At 41.2% G+C, this 22,487-nt stretch overlaps 1 protein-coding gene across 1 annotated transcript in view; it reads right to left on the bottom strand.

Moving 5' to 3' along the window:
• ntf3 (neurotrophin 3) overlaps positions 1 to 22,487 on the bottom strand; it is a 35,411-nt gene that overhangs the window by 7,300 nt on the left and 5,624 nt on the right. The gene's annotated exons all lie outside the window — the stretch shown is intronic.

Genomic DNA, 22,487 nt, shown 5'->3' with positions numbered 1-22,487 from the left:
GAAATGCCTTAAAATTTATTATATCAAATATTTTCTAGAGATTTGGACTTCAGAAGTTTTTTGCAGAAGAAGCCAAATAAAAATGAAACGAACAGTTCCAGCACCTGACAAAAACATGATGATGGAAGCACAGGAAGAGGAAGGGCGGATACAATGCAGTTTGGAAAGAGATTTCACTGACTTCTGAGCCATCGATTTCAGTTGTCACCCTTGCTTGCAGCAGATGTGCAATGCTGTAGCACAGCTGTTACCATGACCCCACCAAGGGAATGACCATCCTGTACACTGCTACAAAGAGTCCGGCCTCAAAATGATAGAGGCTTTTAAAAGTGCTTCTTTTTCTACTCAACCACATCTGTTTAGATCAATGATGGGAAGATGGCTGTTTGACTGCACAGGGCAGGGGAAACACTCTAAGTGTAATTTTTCCCTTTGATCCAGTCATATAGCTCACTGCAATTTCTGTCTGGAGCTTAATGGTTTAACATATTTTATTCTGTAGTGGTTCTATGTGTGTGCATTGTGAGGGAGGCAGAGGTCCAAGAACACAGCTAAATGTAAACTTACTAACTTAGACTGTTGTAAAGGTCCTATATTCCTTGTGACCATTAAGCTGCAGAAGACCCATGTGCTCCCAGAGAGGCCAGGTAAAGACACTGAGCCAGTTTACGATTTCAGGAAGAATGCGTTGCAATGTCACAACATGAGATTGTTGCAGAATCATCTGGTTATCAATATGTGGTTATTAAGCTTACCTGCACAGGGCTTGTTCCAGGCATCTGCCTGGATATGGAAAGCTGCTCGACTTTAATAGATTAACACCCATTCACCAGCCTCCTAAGGATTGAATTTCAAGCCTAATGTCAAGTAAAAGCACCTTCCGGGAAAATAGGTGTGCTCAGCAGACACACTGACAGATATATATATATATATATATATGCACCTCATTCACAAGTATGCATTACTTACACGGCAGTGCGCGAAAGCCAAAGAAATAAGTGACATCTGTAGGATAATACTTCTATCTCTCATGCAATTCCCTTCATCAATAAATGAACAATGCCTGTAACAGAAGCAGGCAATCTATAACATTTCTATACAGTGCAAGGAAACAAACATATATATTGAGAGCAGGAATAGCCCATTCGGTCCCTCAACCATGCTCTGCCATTGAACAAGGTCATTGTTGATCTCAATATTCCATATTCCCAACTTCCTAAATAACCCTCCATCCTATTGCTTCTCAGTGGTCTGTCTGACATTGCCGTAAAGATATTCGGAGAATCTGCCTCCTGCACCTTTTGAGGATCAAAGCTTCAAAGATTTATAACCCTCCATGACATTTTTTTTTGTCTTCTTTAATTCTGTTTTTAAATAGAAAACCCTTTATTTTGAAACGGTGACAACATGTTTCTGTGGTCATGGTTTTCCATTTTTGTGACTCAGGAGTGTTAGTTGGCAATGCCAAGATGACCCAATGTATCATGCACCAGTCAGTTCGAGAGAATTGCTCAGTCTGTCACAGGCTTCAACACTGGCATCCTAGATCGCCAGAAGCTGCCGGCCAATCAAAGCTGACATCTTCTGGGTGCTGAAGACTGTTGGTTGAGGCTTACTTTTCAAGGGATTTAGTGTTGATCACGGAATGGGGGTCATGGGGAGAAGGGGTCAGAGAGACTGGAGGCAAGTTTTAGGTCCATGGGTTCCCTACTATCAATGCCTCCAACACCCAGTCTCCAAATTAGGCAGGCAGATTGCCCTGGTTTTCTGTAGCCACTTTTCTCACAAACGATGGAGCCAGGAAATTGAGGAAGTGGCGAGTTGAGGCCCTTGCTTGACCATTAGTTGCCTGCTTTAGGGGCTTAATTTGTTGTGGTTCAATAAAATCTCCAATGGATCTCGTTGGCTAGCACTTAATTGGTAAAGTGGCAAGGAGGAGGTAAGCATCTTACCAGGACCAACTCACCGAAATATTTTCCTTATTCACCACCTCACCTGCCACCTCCAAGGAGGGGAAATTATACCCCATTCATCTAAGCAATATGTAATATTTCCTGGAGTTAGCAAATCATTTCAAGGAGTGGTATATCAGAAGTAGCACCAAGGAAACCCTTGCTATCCCATGACAGGTCAAGCAGAACATACAACTAACAACTTATCCGAAAGATGTCAACAGAGCATTTCCTCTAAAAAAAACTTATTATGTCAGAAAGTGTTAAAATCTATCCACTATGTACACAAAACCTTGTCAGAAGATGCATAAACAACTGTTAACTAATCAAACATTTAGTTTCTGTGTACTTAAGTAGTACGAAAACGTGATGGGGGTAGTCAAGTGCATACAAATCACTTTAAATAAAAACTTTTCAGAAATATTTGCATTTTTTTCTGTTACCAGATTTCTTTTTTAATTTTTTGTGGATAAACTACAGTGTAATCACTCCTGCCTTCAGAAAACAGATCTGTTTGAACAAGCTTTTGGTCACCCCTCCTAACTTTGCCTTCCTTACCCCAGGGGTCTAATTTTCTTTCCAGCTCGGTAAAGCTGCTTACGCGGTAAAAATACACCTTTCTGTTGCTATTTGTTCTTGTTGTGCTTGATGATCCTCTGGGCCAATGCTTACAGTAAAATCTCCTCTGAAACCTGCATGTAGCAGATGCAGGAATGCAGCTGCCTTCCAGTTTTGTTTTTTGCTTGTGACAAAAGAGCTGTACCCGTGATGAGTAATTTACCTGGGAGAAGTAAGTTCAGAGACAGCTAACTTTCATAACAGCTCTGTCAATGTGTGCACTCAAATTGTGATCCATCATGCTGAGAAGTATGAAAGCATGTGGATAGAATGCACCAAAATGGATAGAATGCACCAACATCAATACACAGTCTCCACATAAATGCCCATATCATGCAAAGCTCTATGCAGGAGGATCAAAAGAGAGCAGCACGTAGCCTTAAAGTAAAGCAGAGAAAATCTTTTGCAATATGCGTGGATCATCATGTGTGTGGGTTACATCACGATGTGAGATTTACACCAGTCACCGAATTGAATCTATTTTCTCAATGAGCTCCTGGCAAGCAATTTGTGTGTGACATGGTACTCAGATTAGGGGAGTGTTATAAATTTGGCCCAGGTGAAGTCTTTTTCTTGTCCTTTATTCCTTCATGGGATGAAGGCATCTCTGGCTAGGCCAGCATTCATTGTTCATCCCTAATTGCCCAGAAGGAAGTTAGGAGTTAATCACATTGCTGTGCATCTGGAGTCATATGTAGGCCAGACAAGGTAACAAAGGCCGTTTCTTTCCATAAACGACATCAGTGAATTAGATAATGAAATGTGAGGCTGGATGAACACAGCAGGCCCAGCAGCATCTCAGGAGCACAAAAGCTGACGTTTCGGGCCTAGACCCTTCATCAGAGAGGGGGATGGGGAGGAGGGTTCTGGAATAAATAGGGAGAGAGGGGGAGGCGGACCGAAGATGGTGAGAAAGGAAGATAGGTGGAGAGGAGAGTATAGGTGGGGAGGTAGGGAGGGGATAGGTCAGTCCGGGGAAGACGGACAGGTCAAGGAGGTGGGATGAGGTTAGTAGGTAGGAGATGGAGGTGCGGCTTGGGGTGGGAGGAAGGGATGGGTGAGAGGAAGAACAGGTTAGGGAGGCAGAGACAGGTTGGACTGGTTTTGGGATGCAGTGGGTGGAGGGGAAGAGCTGGGCTGGTTGTGTGGTGCGGTGGGGGGAGGGGACGAACTGGGCTGGTTTTGGGATGCAGTGGGCGAAGGGGAGATTTTGAAGCTGGTGAGGTTCACATGGATACCATTGGGCTGCAGGGTTCCCAAGCGGAATATGAGTTGCTGTTCCTGCAACCTTCGGGTGGCATCATTGTGGCACTGCAGGAGGCCCATGATGGACATGTCATCTAAAGAATGGGAGGGGGAGTGGAAATGGTTTGCGACTGGGAGGTGCAGTTGTTTATTGCGAACCGAGCGGAGGTGTTCTGCAAAGCGGTCTCCAAGCCTCTGCTTGGTTTCCCCAATGTAGAGGAAGCCACACCGGGTACAATGGATGCAGTATACCACATTGGCAGATGTGCAGGTGAACCTCTGCTTAATATGGAAAGTCATCTTGGGGCCTGGGATGGGGGTGAGGGAGGAGGTGTGGGGGCAAGTGTAGCATTTCCTGCGGTTGCAGGGGATGGTGCTGGGTGTGGTGGGGTTGGAGGGCAGTGTGGAGTGAACAAGGGAGTCATGGAGAGAGTGGTCTCTCCGGAAAGCAGACAAGGGTGGGGATGGAAAAATGTCTTGGGTGAATTGACAGTGGATTCATGGTCATTATTCGACTCTTAATTCCAATTTTTTAAATCAAATTCAAATTCCAACATTTACTGTGGCCGGATTTGAATCAGGGTCCCCAGAACATTCTTTGGGTCTCTGCGCCAGTAGTCTAGCGATAAAACTACTAAGCCATCATCATAGAAAGGGGTTTACCTGTCTACAAAGGGCAGGACAGTTTTGTTTTAGTATTGATGGGGAACCGGCTTACAAAAGGACTCACTACACAGGAGAGACACATCAAAGTAAGAAATCTTCTCCCATAACCCTTTGACAGTCTTTGACAGACCATGAGGCACAACGTTTAGATTTTATTTCAAATTTTATACTGAGGATGTCGGAAATCTGGGAAAAAAAACAAAAATGCTGGAAATATCAGAAAGTAAGACGGCATCTGTGGAGAGAAACAGAATTAACATGAGATGCCCATTCATCATAACTCATCTGTTACTGCAGCAATTCTATATCTGTGAGAAATGAATGAAAAGAAGTCTTATCAGAAGTACATGTCCCTTTAAGAGCTACTTTGTGCATGGTGCTCCATTTTGCACGCCCTTCAGCGCCAACAATTGAGAACGATGGAAGAGCACATTCACATTAATTTGCATACATGATCTAATTATTTGAATGCTACAAAGAAATGGCAACAATGCATGCACATTAATCCTGAAAGGAAAGCTAACGCATGGTATTTGTGCAAAGACCAGGTGAGATTACATACTGCCCAGTTTTAAGATTCTTGAGGGCTGAACATCCCCAGTCTGAACAAAAGGACATATTTTCTTCTCAAATGGGTGCAACAGGTTAGTTCACTAATATACAACAGCTGGGCTTTTTCAGCTAGATACTTGATGATACAGCTTTTGTTGTAGCTTGTACTGAAGAACTCTCTTAACCCTTGCAATGCTGCAGATGACTACATTTGCATGACAGCTGCAAAGAAGCTCACTCATTACTGTTTTGCTGCTCCCTCAGTATGTACACATTGTGAACATTAGAGAGTGACCTTGTCACACCTATTAAGGGGCCACATTAATCTAACAAAGCTTCACTGGCTGCTAAACTATTCATTTTCTGTCAAAATATACATTTTTTGAAACATGGGTTGCCAGTTCCAAAATGCAGTGGTGAAATAGGTAGAACAGAAAGGTACATATTCAGAAAATAAAGTTAAAAAATATATAATCCTTATAATTTTTTCTTTACTATGTGTGGCTTGTTTATTGCATATCATGGCTTGCATGTTAAGGACTGTGGTGAAGTGCATATGCACAGCTTGAAGGTAATGCTGATTGTAGATAACAAAGTGTGAAGCTGGATGAACACAGCAGGCCAAGCAGCATCTCAGGAGCACAAAAGCTGACGTTTCGGGCCTAGACCCTTCATCAGAGAGGGGGATGGGGAGAGGGAACTGGAATAAATAGGGAGAGAGGGGGAGGCGAAGATGGAGAGAAAAGAAGATAGGTAGAGAGGAGAGTACAGGTGAGGAGGTAGGGAGGGGATAGGTCAGTCCAGGGAAGACGGACAGGTCAAGGAGGCGGGATGAGGTGTTAGGTAGGAAATGGAGGTGCGGCTTGAGGTGGGAGGAAGGGATGGGTGAGCGGAAGAACAGGTTAGGGAAGCGGAGACAGGCTGGGCTGGTTTTGGGATGCAGTGGGGGGAGGGAACAAGCTGGGCTGGTTGTGCGATGCAGTGGGGGGAGGGGAAGAACTGGGATGGTTTTGGGATGCAGTGGGGGAAGGGGAGATTTTGAAGCTGGTGAAGTCCACATTGATACCATTGGGCTGCAGGGTTCCCAAGTGGAATATGAGTTGCTGTTCTTGCAACCTTCGGGTGGCATCATTGTGTCACTGCAGGAGGTCCATGATGGCCATGTTGTCTGAGGAATGGGAGGGGGAGTTAAAATGGCTCGCGACTGGGAGGTGCAGTTGTTTATTGTGAACCGAGCAGAGGTGTTCTGCAAAGCGGTCCCCAAGCCTCCGCTTGGTTTCCCCAATGTAGAGGAAGCCATACCGGGTACAATGCATACAATATACCACATTGGCAGATGTGCAGGTGAACATCTGCTTAATATGGAAGGTCTTCTTGGGGCCTGGGATGGGGGTGAGGGAGGAGGTGTGGGGGCAAGTGTAGCACTTCCTGCGGTTGCAGGGGAAGGTGCCGGGTGTGGTGGGGTTGGAGGGGAGTGTGGAGCGGACAAGGGAGTCACGGAGAGAGTGGTCTAGTGGTGATCTCGCTGATTGTAGATAGTCTGTTTGTTACACTGTGCAGTGCATTCCAGATGAGCACTTCAAGGGAACAGACTACACAAGTATGTTGATTAAAATATGCAAAACAAAATGCTTGGTGTGATGAGAAGTCTGTCCCAAGGTCTGTTGTCAATAGCAAGGAGGAATCTAGACCCAAGATAACAAAGTGTGAAGCTGGATGAATACACCAGGCCAAGCAGCATCTCAGGAGACCCAACTTGGTACAAGGCTTTGCCCAGAGCATGGAGCTGATCTTCTCTCGTATAGACATAATGTCCAGCTCCATTCACCTGCCTCTCAATCCAACCATGATATAACATGTGAAGCCTGATGTCCAATCCATTGCAATACAACAACAGCCAGTCAAAGTTGGAGTGTTCTTAAGGGACTGTTTCCAACATGACTATGGAGTGCAATAGCACTGAGTAAGATTGCTATGACACCACCCTGTGGAGGAGTGTCGGTGGGCTCCTTGGAATTAAATCCTGTGTCCTCTCCTAGGAAAAAAAAAATTCACCCTCCCAACCTTGCCACTCTACTGGTAGCCTTACTGACACTTAGCAATCAGATGGCCCACACAGCTTCCATCTCCAACATAATGGTGCATTCCACAGCTGGGTGCCCAGTCAGTCGGAGGTGTTTCCCAGTGAAAATCAGCAAGGTTCCAACAATGCTGCTACAACCGCTGCGTGCAAACATGAGGACAGACTATTACACAAAGAGACAGGAACTAAAGGAATGAATAAAGATATAAAGGTAGTTGGGTGACTTATGTTTGCAAGCTTTGAATTGTAGATTTACTTCAGATTGTTTCTTATGTACTGATCTTTATTTCTGCATTATGGTCACACAGAAGCAGTGATGATCAGTGACAGAACAAAGACAAGGTGGAGGACTGTTGGTGAATAGGGAACTGGACTTGAGATTTCCCAGAACAGGAAAGTGAAAGCAAGGTGAGAACACAGCCCCAATTGACAGGGTTGAAGGCCTGACAGGGAAACGTCAATAAGTACTGCAATATCACAGTTGCTTTTCTGCCTGATTCTGAGAAAGACTTTGTTTGCATGATGAGTGAGTGCTTTAACAACTTTGACGATTTTGAAGGCACTAGTGGCACAGACAGGCCTTCTCACAAATAACTCCACAGGAGTGAAGTGATCTGCTGAGTAGTGCAGCTCACATAATGCCATATCTGCCACACAGAGTGTTACGGCATCGGGTAAACATCCCCAAAAATGTGGAAACATTTATATCTCAGGATCTCATGTCAGATCATGTGGAGCCTGCTGGAACAAGACTTTTACCAAGAGAACCTGGTAACCATGCTTCACCAGTGGCTGTCAAACTCTCCACAGCCCTCAACCGCTTGTCTCTGGGTCCTTCTAGGGCTCTGTGGAGCCATTTGCAGGGTCTCACAGTCAGTGTATGTCAGCTGACTGATGGTTTGGTTGCCAGGGCTGTACAATTATGGAAAGTTTGCCTGTGATGGTGTCAGTCACAATGAGCTAACCCTCAGATTTGTTGCTCTAACCGGCTTCCCACACACGCAGGGTATGGCAAATAAGGTAACCCCAGACCACCCAGAACTTCTCAACAACTGCTAGGACTTCCGTTTCATCACCGTACAGCCTCAAAATGGTGTTTATCCCAGAAAGTGGCAGGCAGCTGCCATGATGTTTCCATCCTGCTGCAGTCCACCTTCCCTGACACCACTCGGCAGTGTGAAACAGACATACAACCAAATGCTTGTGGATAAAGGGTACCCAACTTACAACGAGGCTGGTGACACCTGTGAGGAACCCAACAAATGAAGCCCAGGAGGAAGGAAGAAAGACTTTCATTTATCGAGCAATCTTTGCAACCACCAGATGTCTGAAAGTGTTTTCAGTTAATGGCATGCTTTTAGAAGTGTAGTCACTGCAGTTACTGTTGTAAATTGGAAACACGGTAATTAATTTGAGCTCAGCAAATTCCCAGAAATAATCCAATGATAATGATGTGTGACAATAAGATTATCTATTAGTGATGACAGTAATAACATTGCAGTTCCCTGAAATAATATCACACATTCATTTACATCCATCCAAACAGAAAAATGAGGCCTTTGCTTAATGTCCCATCTAAAAAACAGCACCTTCATTTGAGCAATGTTGCTGGATGTTCCAACCTATGCCATCCCCCAGAGTCGGACTTGATCCTGACGCATTGCTTTCAGATGTTGGTGTTACACCAACAGAACACAGCTGACATTAGAACATAGAACATAGAACAATACAGCGCAGAACAGGCCCTTCGGCCCTCGATGTTGCGCTGACCTGTGAACTAATCTAAGCCCATCCACCTACACTATCCCATCATCATCCATATGCATATCCAAGGACTGTTTAAATGCCCCTAATGTGGCTGAGTTAACTACACTGGCAGCCAGGGCGTTCCACGCCCTTACCACTCTCTGAGTAAAGAACCTGCCTCTGACATCTGTCTTATATCGCCCCTCAATTTGTAGCTATGCCCTCTTGTCCAAGCTGAAGTCATCATCCTCGGAAAAAGACTCTCATTGTCCACCCTATCTAATCCTCTGATCATCTTGTATGTCTCTATTAAATCCCCTCTTAGCCTCCTTCTCTCCAATGAGAACACACCCAAGTCCCTCAGCCTTTCTTCATAGGGCCTGGGCACCAGATCAGGCAACATCCTGGTAAATCTCCTCTGCACCTTTTCCAATGCTTCCACATCCTTCCTGGAATGGGGTGACCAGAACTGCGCGCAATATCCCAAATGAGGCCGCACTAGCGTTTTGTACAGTTGCAGAATGACATCACAGCTCTGGAACACAATCCCTCTGCCAATAAAACCTAACACACCGCTAACCTTCTTAACAGCACTATCAACCTGGGTGGCAACTTTCAGGGATCTATGTACATGGACACCAAGATCCCTCTGCACATCCACACTACCAAGAATCTTCCTATTGACCCAGTATTCTGCCTTCCTATTATTCTTCCCAAAGTGAATCACCTCACATTTATCCACATTAAACTCCATTTGCCACCTTTCAGCCCAATTCTGCAGTTTATCCAAGTCTCCCTATAACCTGCAAAATTCTTCCACACTGTCCACCATTCCACCGACTTTAGTGTCATCTGCAAATTTACTAACCCACCCACCTATGCCTGCATCCAAGTCATTTATAAAAATGACAAACAGCAGTGGTCCCAAACAGATCCTCGAGGCACACACTAGTGACCTGACTCCAGGCTGAATATTTTCCATCAACCACCACTCATTGCCTTCTTACAGAAAGCCAGTTTCTAATCCAAACTGCTAAATCTCCCTCAATCCCATGCCTCTGTATTTTCTCCAATAGCCTACCATGTGGAACCTTATCAATGGCTTTACTGAAGTCCATGTACACCATGCCCTACCCTCATCCACATGCTTGGTCACCTTCCCAAAAAACTCAATGAGGTTTGTGAGTCATGACCTGCCTTTGACGAATCCATGCTGACTATCTCCAATCAAATTGTTGCCTGCTAGATGATTATAAATCCAATCTCTTATAATCCTTTCCAAAACTTTTCCTACAACAGATGTAAGGCTCACAGGTCTATAATTACCTGGGTCATCCCTACTGCCCTTCTTGAACAAGGGCACAACATTTGCAATTCTCCAGTGCTCTGGCACTAAACCTGTAGGCAATGAGGACTCAAACATCAAGGCCAAAGGCTCCGCCACCTCCTCCCTGGCTTCCCAGAGAATCCTCGGAAAAATCCCATCCAGCCCAGGGGATTTATCTACCTTCACACCTTCTAGAATTGATAACACCTCCTCCTTACTAACCTCAATCCTTTCAATTCTAGTAGCCTGTAACTCATTCGTTTCCTCTACAACATTCTCCTGTTCCTCAGTGACAACAGATGAGAAATAATCATTTAGCACCTCTCCGATCTCCACAGGGTCCACACACAACTTCCCACTTCTGTCTTTGACTGGCCCTATTCCTACCTTAGTCATCCTCTTATTCCTCACATACCTATAGAAAGCTTCAGGGTTCTCCTTTATTCTAACTGCTAATGTCTGCTCATGTCCCCTCCTTGCTTTTCTTAACCCTCTCTTTAAATCCTTCCTAGCTAATCTGTAACTGTCCATCGCCTCATCTGAACCATTTCGTCTCATCGTCACATAAGCCTCCCTCTTCCGCTTAACAAGAGATACAATTTCTTTAGTAAACCCCGGTTCCCTTACCTTATCGCTTCCTCCCTGCCTGACAGGGACATACCCATCAAGGACACGCAATGTCTGTTCCTTTAACCAGCTCCACATTTCGATTGTCCCCATCCCCTGCATTTTGCTAACCCATTCTATGCCTCCTAAGTCTTGCCTAATCGCATTATAATTGCCCTTCCCCCATCTATAACTCTTGCCCTGTGGCATGTTCCTATCCCTTTCCATTGCTAAACTAAACATAACCAAATTATGGTCACTCTTTCCAAAGTGCTCACCTACCACTAAATCAACCACCTGGCCTGGTTCATTACCAAGTGCCAGATCCAGTGTGGCCTCCCCTCTTGTCGGCCCTTCGACATACTGTGTCAGGAAACCCTCCTGCACACATTGGGCAAAAACTGATCCATCCGACGTACTAGAGTTATAGCATTTCCAGTCAATGTTAGGGAAGTTAAAGTCTCCCATAATGACCACCCTGTTCCTTTCACTCCTGCCCAGAATAGTTTTGCCGATTCTCTCCTCCACATCCCTGGAACTTTGCGGAGGCCTATAAAAATCTCCCAGCAGTGTTACCTCTCCTCTCCTGTTTCTGACCTCAGCCCATACCACCTCAGTAGATGAGTCCTCATCAAAAGTTCTTTCAGCCACCTGTCCTTGACTAACAAAGCCACACCTCCCCCTCTTTTACCACATTCCCTGATCTTAATGAAAGATCTAAACTCTGGAACCTGCAACATCCATTCCTGACCCTGTTCTATCCATGTCTCCGAAATGACCACAACATCGAAGTCCCAGGTACCTATCCATGCTGCAAGCTCACCTACCTTATTCCAGATACTCCTGGCGTTGAAGTAGACACACTTCAATCCAGCTTGCTGTCCTCCAGCACACTCCTGTGACAGTGAGGTCCTGTCCATGTCCTCCCTATTCTTATCCTCCTGTATACTAGAACTACACCTCAGTTTCCCATCCCCCTTCTGAGCTAGTTTAAATCCACTCAAATAGCACTAGCAAATTTCCCACCCAGGATATTAGTGCCCCTCTGGTTCAAGTGGAGACCGTCCTGCTTGTAGAGGTCCCACCTTCCCCAGAATGAGCCCCAATTGTCCATGTACCTGAAGCCCTCCCTCCTGCACCATTCCTGCAGTCACGTGTTCAGCTGAAATCTGTCCCTGTTCTTTGCCTCGCTATCACATGGCACGGGTAACAAACCAGAGATAACCACTCTGTTTGTTCTAGCTCTCAGCTTCCACCCTAGCTCCCTGAAACCCACATTCCTATCCCTCTTTCTACCTATGTCATTGGTGCCTATGTGGACCATGACTTGGGGCTGGCCACCCTCTCCCTTCAAGACCCCAAAGACACAATCTGAGACATCACGGACCCTGGCACCTGGGAGGCAACACACCAACCGTGAGTCTCTTTCGTTCCCAACAAACCTTCTATCTGTCCGTCTAACTATTGAGTGCCCAATGACTAACAATGACATTCTAATGCAATACAATGAAAGTTACATTCCAACCAAAAGTGTAATTGGGCAAAGCACTATACTGAAGATGGATAGATGTCAGCATAAAGTCCTCCAGCAGCTGATTATCACTCCCTGTAAACTTTTGTAACAAAAACATACTATTGAAAGTACCAAATACTTTAAAAGAAGGATATTAACTGCCCAAAGGAATCAACTAGCAATTAACAAGCAGGTAGCTGTTGACCCTTTTAAATAATGCCAGCAGGGGATCCATTCAACTGCTGAAAGCATGTTCTGCTGTGTAAGTTGAGGAAGGGCATTAATTGGTGGGTTAAAATTGCAGCACTAGAGTCAAATCGCTTTTGCTTGCTGATTTCCAATGTGATCTCCATAGTTCCAGCAGACATTCACTGCATGCACAGTAACGTCTGCACCAATATATCATCTGGCACAATTCACCTATGAATATGCTGAAGACTCCAGTTTGGACTTGGGCTAAATGGGTCCAGCTTATAAGCCTACGGTCATGAGCAGCCCACGTGTCCAACAGATCTGACTTCAAAAGCTTAGGTATCTTTGTGTATAATTCAAATTTGTTGCTTTGGCTTGATTGCATGTTGCATACTTAAAATGTTATGGTTGGATATTTGCAGGATAAGCTTTAATAATGCATGACATTAATGATGCAATGGTAAATTAGATAAAGAGGGGAATGAATGATAAAGGGAGATGGGCCTTTTGCATTGCACTCAGGATTATTGTTTAGCTTGTTATGTTGTCCAACGAGTAATACTTGATTTAATTCCAGGTGATGAATTATCACAAGTTGATAAAGTAAGGGTTGAGAATGTGTAGGAAATAAATATACACTCAGTCTTATTACAAAAATTAAACAAGGCCAGGAAACAATTTTTTTTTAAATGTGCTGAATGAAAGCTATATTCAACGAGAAAGAAGTGCATAAATTAGCATGAACAGATAAGCAGGCAGACCATGTGCAGACATGAGACACATTAAATGAGAAGACGTATAGGATTCCGATGATGCATATATCCAAACAAAAAAATGGTAGTACAGCGAAGGCTATTGCTTCTTAAAGTAGTTTTGAAAATAAAATAAGCCATCATAATGAAAAATTCAGGGCAAATGATTCAAATTAAAGTAAGCAAAATTTAGAAGGTATCATAGGAGAAGATAAAAATGATCACAAAGACTGAGGCAGATATCAAGAAGTACAGACAGGTAACATAATAGAAAATCGTAAAGAATTTTATAAACACATGGACTGCGGAAGGATAATTGAACAATGGGAACAATTGTGATGAAAAAAGAAAATCTTCTAGTGGTGAATAATGTAACAGTGTAATTGATACATTGCGTCAGTTTACACGGAACTGTCCACTATTTCATGAAAATGATAGGGGTCCAGGCAAAAAGATGGAACAATCGAATGGAATAATAATTGATAAGGAAGCAATATTGGAAATATTTTTGCAACACAAACTGGAAAGGACAGCATACACTGGTAGAATCCTAATGCTGAGGCAAATTAGAGGAAATAGGAGAGGTTGGACCACAATTATTGATTTAGTACATTTGAGTATACAAGACTATTAAAGCATTGTCAATGTATCATCTCTGTTCAATAAGGAGAAAAGTAATAAACCATGCCATTTCAGACCGTCCAGCCTTATGCTAACACATGTTAAGATTCTGCAGGCCATAAAAAGATATAAAACTACTGCCTATGAGAAAGACATAAACTAATTAAAGACTGCCAACAAATATTCTAAAAGCTAAGTCATGTCTGGTATATTTAATAACGCTCTTTTAAAAAAAATGGACTGTATTGATTTATAAAAACCAATGGATGTATATAACAGATTTTCAAAAGAACTTTATAGTGCCAAATAGGAAATTCATAAAATGTTCCACGAAACTGAAGGAATGAAACAATATTGATAAAGCAATTGTTAAAGAAAAATAGACAGAAAATAATTGTCTGTAATGTTTTACACTTTGGAAGAATATATAATGATGCTTCCCAGTAGACAATAAGAGGACTATTACATGCTTTAGCAATTTAGGTCCAGGTTAAAGGTGAAATATTAGCATTTGTACATGATGTAAAAATAGGGTAGAAAATCACTCGTGATGAAGCCAGTTAGCTAAGACAAGAAGTCATGGGCAGATGAGGAAGTTGGGCAGAAGAAATTTTGTGTGCAAAACTGTAACACAACACACTTTGGAAGGAAAGCAAGAGAATCTCCAGGTCAGCAATCCTGCAGAAAGCAATGGCAAACAATTGCAGTATTTTGCCCATAAATGGACCATTCCAAACAATGTCCATGGACCGAACCTCAGAAAGGAGAACGGGAGAAGACAGGTACAAGATTAGATTAATAAAGGCATCAAGGATGGGTCTAAGTGGACAAATCCTGCAGAAAGCAATGGCATACTCAATGGAAAACATTTGCTCCACCTGGGGTGCAAAATTCCATTTTTGAAAGAAGGAATGACAGGAAGTTTACATGAAATTACAACATAAATGGAAAAACAGAGTTTCTCAGGGATTCAAATACACAAATCTTCAAAATCAAAGAGCCAAGTTGACAAAATGGCTAACAGTTATGTGCACACCTACCTTTATAAATAGGGTCACAGACTACAAACAAGAGAAATAATGCTGATAATCAAGATAATGCTAAAGCAATATAAATTGTTGATTAGGTTACCATTAGAACATTAGGACACAGTTTGTGATATGATATCAATCAGTGCCTTCATCTAGAGGGCTTCTCACATGTTTAGGTTTTTACATTCTTAACATAAGTTCCTAAAGGTAAATACTGTGCTAGTAAGGGAAACAGACCTGGGCTTGGGTGAACAGTGAAAGCAATTGTGCATCTCTGTAGATAGTCAGATTGAAAAATCAATGACATAAGAGAAAAAGAAATATAAACTAGAATGGATACATTCAACATCAAATCAAGTAAAATAAGGAAACATAAAGAAAGAGGACAAGAAAGGTTAGAAAAGAAAAAAGCAAGAAAAGTGAACTTTTCATTTTTAAAATCTCCAACACTGATTTACACACAAACAAATGAGACTACATAAAAACTATTAATGTTCAGTGCTGGAGAGCTTGGCTGATAGTAATTAGCTTATATCATGCCATTAAAAGAACGTTTTGAAATGGAAAAATCTCAGCTATCCATGGTTAGCTTAGTTCATCTCTACAAAACTGAAAAAAAAACTTCATTCTATTCAATGGCAATTCATTGCTGATGCAGCAACAAGAAACCGTTTGGATGAAGCTAATGTTGGGGCGATACATGCTGATCAGGAAACTTTGAATACTTGAGTTTGCCTATTGCTTAATGTTGCTGTTGAATGTGTCCAGTTTTGAGCATCCTTCTTTAGGGAGGAAATCAAAGCTTAAAATACTTATGAAAACCAATCATTGAATTATTGACAGAGACTAGAGAAACTGGAACTCTTTTCATGAGTGAAAAAAAATTAACTGAACCTCAAAGTTAAAAGAATTAATGGTGTATAAATGAAGAGAAAAATTCCCATTCGCCATAAAACAACATATCAGAAGAACAAAGTGAGAGGTTTAAAGGATGTTTTCCATTCAGAAACTGAAAGCAGCAATCATAACAACCTTTAAACATCAAGTGAATAACTTCAAGAATGCTTGCAAGGATGACATGAAGATACAAAATACTCATTCTTTCACCTGGGAGCCATTTGCTGAGCATAGAGGAAAATGGTAACATCACCTGTGGCCCACATGTGTCACTATAATGATCACGGACTACAGAAGTGTGGCAACAGGCAACAACAGCCAGAACAACGACCCACAGTGATGCTAGAAAACCAACTCGTATCTGGTACTGTAGCACAGCCTGCCTCTCACAAATTGGTTTCTTCACCCATTAGTCGAAAGCACCCTTTGAAACTAGTCCAACCCAAGTGGAGTTGATATGCTGGATGCCCATAATCTTACACAAATAGCAGGATGCCACCACCATCACAAATTAGATTGACACAAGCACCAACAATGGGACTAAGTAGATAGATAGTGCAAAAAAGCTATGGCAAACTCAATAAGTATTGTTCTGTGCTGCAAAATTCTGTGCTGCTCTTTTGCCTCATTAGTAGCTTAACCTTAAAATCATGACATTTTCTGCGAGTATTAGCAAATTGAAGTGCATGTGTCTTAAAGTGTCAGATATTTACAATCGCACACTCCAATAAAGTCCAAAAACAACAAAATAAAATCAACACCCCTAAACCTGGTGGTTCTTAGTGCCATAAGATGAAATTTATTTCTGGATTCTTCTTATAGTTAAATCTAGATTACTTCCTATCGCAAAGAAGGGGAGTTATAATCCTGAGAGTGAAAATAGAATGATTGCTCCATCTTGAACAAATTGTATCAGTTATCATGCACCCCAACATGAAATGTATGGAATGTCAGGATCCAAAGGATTTTTTTCTGCTTTTAGGCCAATAATTTAAGTCAATACATTTTGCAAAATATCTGCGTCCTAGCCAATGCATTAAGTTGTAAGATATAACTGATGACTACATTTTATATCCATCAATATTCTTTAGCTCACATTCTGTTAATGCAAATAGGGTTCAATCCACTCACAATGATCTTATTAAATCAATCTATAGCATTTTTTCCAATGCACGTTAATGGGTCAATTTTCTTCCTTTAACATTTCTTCAAAGATATTTTTTCTCACACAAATCTATCCAATTGTTTAGTCTGAATTCAGTTAGTGACATTTCCTTAAGTTTTATGCCTCTTTTTGTCTCAACAATTCTTAACTGGATCAGTCCAAGGCATGATTAATGCCCTCCCTGCACAAGTTTTCTCTTGTACATTTGAAAAGCTTTTAAAACATAAACTTGGCATTGTTTAATCTCCAAGTTAGCTCATGTTAGCTCACCACCTAAGCTTTGGTACAATAAGCCTGGGCCCCTGGACTTTGATTCTTCAATTTTAAACAAGATAGTGCCAATTTTGTGTATTTTTATGCCATGCCCCTCATCCATTAAGAGTCAGTTACGTTTGCCTGAGTAAACCTCTCATAAGTTTATTGTTAAGGCTAAATTCTCTGGTTACTTGATATGGGTGCAGTATATCAGAGAGGTAATGAGGACATTTGAAAAGGATTACAGCAGAGTACAAACAGAGACAAGAGAAGTAGCAGCTGGAAAGAATGTTGATTGCCCATAGCAAAATCCAAACAAGATTGAAGCTATTCACTTGTCCTCTCTGAACTTCATGCAGCATAGCACTTCACATTCCAATCTCCTGCACCTTTTGGCCTCACCATTACCCACATAGTTCCTCTCTTTCAATGTACAGGATAAAACTGCATTTAATTTATGCCACAGGCAGGCACCTTGATGTAGCATGCCCTATATGAAGCTCTTATGCCCTATGAATAGACCAGGATTGAGGTTTAGGTTCAGAGGCATTTTCTGGCCTAAGGGCACTGTTTGTGGTGACAGTACAACTGTTCTGTCAACGAATAATGTGTGTATGTTCACTGCAAAACAACAAATTGCATGTAAAGTGCCACTAATCATTAGTACTTGCTATCTTTATCAAATTAGGTTTAGCAACAAAATCACATTTATAAGACTTCCCTTTCATAGAAGATGCATGAGCTGAAGAGAAGGAATACAAAGAAAATAAGTAGGAGGAAACCCATAACTCAGCACATCAACTTTTGCCATGACACTCTGAATATGTGTAATGTAACAATTATAACATGTCACTCAAGGACTGAATGGAATTGCAACCAGGAAGGTGAGGTAAATCACAAGGGGTTAGAGAAGTCAAAAAAGGATTGCTCATCATCAACACTGAGAATCTCTGTCACCATGAGTTACTCAAGAATTTTGTGATTCTTGGATCACAAAGAGAAAAGAACATGAACAAATGAAGAAGTAGCTTGTTTCAATATTAATGTGGAGGTGCCAGTGTTGGACTGAGGTGGACAAAGTCAGAAGTCATATGACACCCAGGTTATAATACAACAGGTTTATTTGAAATCACAAGCTTTCTGAGCGCTGCTCATTATCAGGTGAAGTCACATGACACCAATGTAAAGTTCGACAAGTTTATTTGAAATCACAGCTTTTGGAGCCCCGCTCCTTCACCAGGTGAAGTCAGTGAAGTCTTAGATGGATAGCAGCTTGGATTACCTGAGCTGGCAATAGAGCAGTATGAAAGGTGTTCAAACCCCACAGTAGGAACAGGCACACTGACAGTCTGCTACAGACAGTGAGAACTGGCTAACGGACTCCTATGATTCACAGGAATGTTCTGGTGCAGAGGAAGGGTGCCAATAGTTACTAACCCATAAATAGAATAAAAAGTACCTCAATACACGAAAACAATACATGGTTCTGGTAGTTCTTTTCTTCATAAGCACTGGTAGCATATGTAAATTACATGCAAAACCCTTAGAGCTTCAAAATCAATATGCTGTTTGATCTGAACGTGAAACAAAATTACGATCAACTACTGCATTCTTGAATCAAAATCTATTTACAAAGTTCAATGCTGTGAATTTGTTACAGTACAATTATCTGCCATATCTTTACAGTTTTACCTTCAGTTTAATGCCTGTTTTTGCATTGCTTTAGTTTGAGTCAATTCAATTTATCATGTCAATCTTATCCCAAAATGCGTTTCAATAATATGATCAGGAAAACAAGCAGTCAGACTTTTTTTGTTACTTGCATACCATTTAAGTTTTCATTGTGTAGATCCCTTCCTGATAACAAAAAGACAAGTCAGTGTTCTTACTCCTGGATTGGGAGACGTGGGTTCAAGTCCCACCTGGTCCGGAGGTGTGTGATAATATCTCTGAGCCAGTTAATTAGAAAAATAAGTAAAAGGCAAGTGCATCACTGACTAGTGCTGCAAGTAAAAAAAATTCTGGAAACGTTACTAGGACTTAGTGGTAATAGACACCTTGGACCTTGTGACCTGTTTTCTAGGCTTTTAAATGAGGTAACTGCAGGGATAGTGGACGCATCAATTTTGATCTTATCTAATTTCTTAAATTCTAGAACGTTTTGGTGAAATGGGAGATAAGCATACCTCTGCTATTTAAGAAAGTAGGAAGTGAGAAAATGGAGAAGGATCGGCCTGTTAGCCAGTAACACCAGAAGTCCGCAAAATGTTCAAATCCATTAAGAATCCGGCAACTGGGCACACAGAAAGCAGCATATGATTGAGAAAATTTGAGGCTAATTTATGAAAGGGAACTTGTGTTTGCCAAAACTGTTAGTATTTTTTGAGAGGGTAACTAGTAAGCTGGATATGTGGTAATCAGCAAATGTAGTCTATTTGAGTTCTTAAAACTTGTTTTTACTTGCTACATGTGAAGTTATTGCATAAACGTAGGATTAACGGGAGTGGAAAAACTTTATTACCTTGGAATAAGCATTGATTTTCTGACAGAAAACACAATGGTTGTAACAACAATTTATACTTAGGATTCAACTGTTTCCAATCCATATTAATGGTTTAGGTGAGGAGGTTAATCATCATGTATCAGCAGTTGATGACAATGAAAAGTTTGATAGGAGAGAAAGCAATGGGAAGGATGCACTGAAGCTCCAGAGGAACACAGACAGGTTGATTGTGTGGGCCCAACCATAACTGAGAATATAATTTAGAAAAATGTGCAGTTTTTCACTTTAGTAGGAAAAACATAGAAATCAAGTTGATAAGTGAGAGGGTGGGAAACATTTGCATCCCAAGAAAGCAAATTGTCCTTGTATAAGTTTCATAGAACATTTATATACCATTGGAGCAAACAATTAGGAAATAAGTAGTATGTCAAATACAGTTTGAAAAGATTTGGATTATAAGAGCAATGGGGCCATACCACAATAATACAGGGTATAGATGAGGCCCTACATGGAAAGTGTTGTACAGTTTTGGTCTCTTTAATAAAGAAAGAGCTTACTAGTCCAGAAGAAAATATAAAATGTTCACTACTTGGGCTTCTGGAAGGGGAAGTTTTTCTATAAGAAGTGATTGAATAGGCCAACTTTTCTTGGAATTTAGAAGCCTGAGAAGCATTGTATTTTCAATCTTTAGATTCTTAAGGTACTTGGCAGTTCAGATATTGAGAAAATGCTTTTCTTGTTTGGGGAATCTAGAACACAGTCAGAGTCTCAAATAAGAAGTCAGCCATTTAGGAACTAATATGAGGATAAATATCTTCACTAAGAAGATGGTGAATTCTTGGAATTCTACACCCCAGACAGCTGTGGATGCTCAATTATTAAGTAGGGCAGAGCATTGATATATTTTATTAGGCGCAAAGGGTATTAAAAGATATGGCAGTCATGCAGGAAAGCGGATTCAAGTTAGGCAGTTGTTGACAAATGCTATAGGTTTAAAGGCCAATTGTCTTACTCCTTTTTCTAAAGTTTGTACATCCTGGAATTTGACGAATGCTGCACAGCTCAAAAGTTTCTCTGTCAACTTTATCAGATGACCACATTTTTAGATTAGCATAATCTAAACTAGTATATACTGAAGCAGGATGTAGCTCCTGAGATGCTGCTTGGCCTGCTGTGTTCATCCAGCTTCACACTTTGTTATCTTGGATTCTCCAGCATCTGCAGTTCCCATTATCCCTGTAACAGTTGGTACAGTTGAATACATAACTATGTATGATTTTCATGACAATCCTGCAGTGAATCCAACTGTTAGAAGTTCAGAGCAATGTTACCATTGATTTCTGTATTCTACATTGTGAATTTGTTGCAGGAACTGGCAGAAACCTACGATTTCTTCCTTGCTGATCTGCAACTTCCTGCCATTAACTTAAAGTAATGGGCTCGTTTATGATATTCAAAATGCATTTTGCAGAATGAAGTGTTGAGGTTGCAACTTTTGTTCCCTAAGCTGTCTTTGGTTTTCTCCACTGTCTTTTCCATTAGTTGTTCAGCAAATAAATGATAATTCTGGGGCATGTGATGCAAAATTCAAAACTGATTAAGCCAACATTACTTTCATGCTATTTATCCTTTAGATTTTTTAGACGTGCTCAAGCTCTTTTAACAAGGTTTAAGTAAAACTATACTTATGTTAGAAAGATTGAATTGATAAATCATGATATACATTTTCTCAGCATATCTCAGCCTAATACTTCACAACTAATCAGTTACTTTTGAGACAAGAACAGAAAGTGTCTGGTAACACTCAGCAGATCAGACAGCATTAAAAAAAGAGAAACAGTTAATGTTTCATGTCAATCACTTGATGAAAAGCCAACAATCCAAAATGTTAATTCTGTTTTCCTATCTACAGATGTTGGCAGACTGCTCATTGTTTTCTCTGTTTGCTGTTTAGATTCCAGGTTTTCAGCATCCAGTTTACTTTGCCATTGCTTAGTTACTTTAGAGGTGCATTTGCTGTTGTTTTTCTAGATAAATGTCATAGTGACTCAGCACATGGCAAGTTCCCATGAAAATATGTCATACATAATCTGTTTTAATCATGAAAGTGGAAGATGTACATTTGTGATAAAAACTAGTACGCTTTCTTCTCTTTGCCAAGTAAGTGACCTGAAAGGATAGAAATTACACTTTGGCTTTGCAACTTTCACTCTAATGACCTGAACATCACAGCCAAATGAATACAATAGGTGTACTTTCTACCCTGTTATTGTACAAGCACCTGAACAAGATTAACATCTTATTTGAAACCAGGTGCCTCTGATAATACAGTGCAGTTGTCTGTTAATGCAGCGTATACTTTCAGTTAAGGTGAATACGAACTGAGAAGCATGCAGTTAACATATGACATTTTCACTTCAATAATGCTAGCTCAATAATTCCATTGAATCATAGAATGGCTGCATATGTAAGGAGACAATTCATTCTAACATGCAAGTGTTAGTTCTCTGCTAGAACTATCCTCTTTCCACATTTTCCTGTTCAAATGTATATGAAGTCCATTTTGAAAATTACTACTGAATTTACCTCCAAGACTTCTTGACAGTGCTGTTCAGATCATGCCAACTCACTATGCAAAAAATCTCCACTTTCTCCATAATCCTTTTTATCTAATTAACTTAAATTGCTGCTGTCTGGTTTTGACCTACCTGCTATTGAAAGTAACACAATTTCTCCCTAACGGCGCAAGTAAAATCCTTCATT

Source organism: Stegostoma tigrinum, chromosome 25, assembly GCF_030684315.1.
Source record: "Stegostoma tigrinum isolate sSteTig4 chromosome 25, sSteTig4.hap1, whole genome shotgun sequence".
In the NCBI taxonomy this organism is placed as follows: domain Eukaryota; kingdom Metazoa; phylum Chordata; class Chondrichthyes; order Orectolobiformes; family Stegostomatidae; genus Stegostoma; species Stegostoma tigrinum.
The sequence above is the reverse complement of the archived record's forward strand: the minus strand, read 5'-3'. Positions and strand labels throughout refer to the sequence as shown.